This window comes from Portunus trituberculatus, chromosome 34 (genome assembly GCF_017591435.1).
Source record: "Portunus trituberculatus isolate SZX2019 chromosome 34, ASM1759143v1, whole genome shotgun sequence".
Taxonomy (NCBI): domain Eukaryota; kingdom Metazoa; phylum Arthropoda; class Malacostraca; order Decapoda; family Portunidae; genus Portunus; species Portunus trituberculatus.
Genome location: NC_059288.1, coordinates 7709317 through 7711816, shown reverse-complemented (window position 1 = coordinate 7711816; position 2500 = coordinate 7709317).

Genomic DNA, 2500 nt, shown 5'->3' with positions numbered 1-2500 from the left:
TCTAAAAAAAAAAAGCTTGAAAAAAAAAAAAGAATTACGATGTTTTGAATGAATGCACCACAAGAGAGAAAGGAAGAAGATAAGGAGGAGATGAAGAAGAAGATGAAGAAGAAGGTGAAGAAAATTAAAAGGCTTTCAATGTCCCAGTAGTCAAACTTCTTGGTGTGCTTGTTAAAAAAAATAATAATAATAAAAGAATAAGTCAAAAAATGATGAAGAAAAAAGCGCATCTCGAACGACAGTCACACGTCTTCCTCTACCGTGCTTATGTTATGTGCCGCAGACTACCCGACTTCACGACATCACGACCACATGACTCCGAACACTTACTTGGCTGGGATCTCCTTCTTTACTCATGCATATCAACATTACCCTCTCTCTACACCCTTCTCCCTAACAGTGGCTCGCGTCTCCCATTTCCCTCCCCTTTCCCTCCTCTTTACGTCCTATTTACCTCCCTCCTCCTTCTCCTCCTCTCGTTAAATGTTCGTCTTTCATACAACCTTTCTTCCAGACTAGTGATTGACTTTTCTGATATAATGAGGGCTGAGAAGTGCTCCCCCCCCCCACCCTCCAAAGTCCCTACCTACTGCTGCCGCCTCGCTCCTTCCTTCCTTCCTTCCTTCCTTCCTTCCTTCCTCCTCCTTCCTTCCTGTACCTCTCCACACCACCACCACCACCACCACCACACCGCACCACACTACCGCACTCTACCGGGAAATTTCAGTATGTGTCACTTTAAAAAGAAAAATATTATAAAAACATGGTTGATGGTACTGCAAGGGACCTCTGCTACTACTTTCATTCTGTAAGTTATTTCATTATTAAATCCTACACTAAGATGGTTGTTATTTGTCCAGTGGGGTTGAAAAAAATGAATATATTAATGCATTTTTACGATTTTTTGTTTTTTTTTTATTCTTTTTCTTATCTGGTTATTAAAATGTGTGTTTGTTTGTTTTTCCTTTGTCTTGTGTGTTTTTTTTTTTCTTATTTTAGTGTCTCATGTTTTCTTTTTCTTTTTTTCTTTTTTATCTGGTTATTGAAATGTGTGTTTGGTTCTCTTTTCCTTTATTTCTTATGTTCTGTTCCCTTATTTTCCTTCGTTCTCTTACGTTGCCTCATTTTTTTTTCTACTTTTGTTTATATTTCTTTGCTCATTTTACTTTGTGTTGCTTTTAATTTGATGTTTTACCCCTTCAGCACCAGGACGCGTTTCCATATTCACTCTACTTACTATTTGGTCATTTTATACAGCTTCAGAAACTCATGTGGGGGATTGAATTAGTGAAGACTGTGGCTATTAATCTTCTGACCTCCATAGAGCCTTCCTAATGTCAATAAAATGGTCTAATCGTACAAAACTCACAGTCTTAAATTCTGCTTACTATTTGGTGATTTTATACAGCTTCAGAAACTCATATGGGGGATTAAATTAATGAAGATTCTAACCATTAATCTTCTGACCTCCATAGACCCTTCCTAATGTCAATAAAATGGTCTAAAGGTACATAAATCTCAAGGTAAAAACATGTCCCAGTACTGAAGGAGGTTGAAAGAGGGAACACCTAACGATATTTTAGCTACACTTAAAAAATTTCCGTTTTCTCTCGTTCTCTTGTGTTGCTTCAATATTGCAGGGTGAAGCTGAGAAGATTGTGGCGCTGGTGGTGAGTCAAGGTGTGTGTGTGTGTGTGTGTGTGTGTGTGTGTGTGTGTGTGTGTGTGTGTGTGGGTGACCGGAAGTTTCAGGGATTAAATAGTGAAGTAGAATAGTCTAATTGAAGGACACGTGTTAATAGTAGTATCTGGTGGTAGTAGAAGTAGTAGTAGTAGTAGTAGTAGTAGTAGTAGTAGTAGTAGTAGTAGTAGAAAGGTTGACTTGTAATGGTGAAAACAACAATAATCATTAGTAGTAGTAGTAGTAGTAGTAGTAGTAGTAGCACCAGTAGTAATAATAATAGTAGTAATAGAAGTTTGAACACATTTATCCCTTTCTTTTGACTAACTCTCTCAGACCTGCAAGGGAACTGGCAAGCAAGTAGGCCTTTTTTTCGGGGATGGGGAGGCGATTATGTCACCCTTTGGTCAGTTTTCCCTCTTATATAAAAGAAATAACCATACATTACGTGGAAGACAGGCTTAACAACTAACAAATTACTCTAAACTATCCAGTCACCGTAACCACCTAACCATTGCTACCAATCCACACACACACACACACACACACACACACACACACATTTTTTCCACCTCCACCATAAATTTGTGTAATCTTCCACGGCTTCCTAATGTCTCAGCACTTGCATCCTGATTATTGAGTGCATTCCATTCATCTACCACTGTTTGAGGACCATTTATCTCTCTCTCTCTCTCTCTCTCTCTCTCTCTCTCTCTCTCTCTCTCTCTCTCTCTCTCTCTCTTGCTTATAGTCGTAGTAAAGGTATTGGCTTCTCATTATTACTTATACATTTCTTCATTCATCCATTCACCATTCCTGC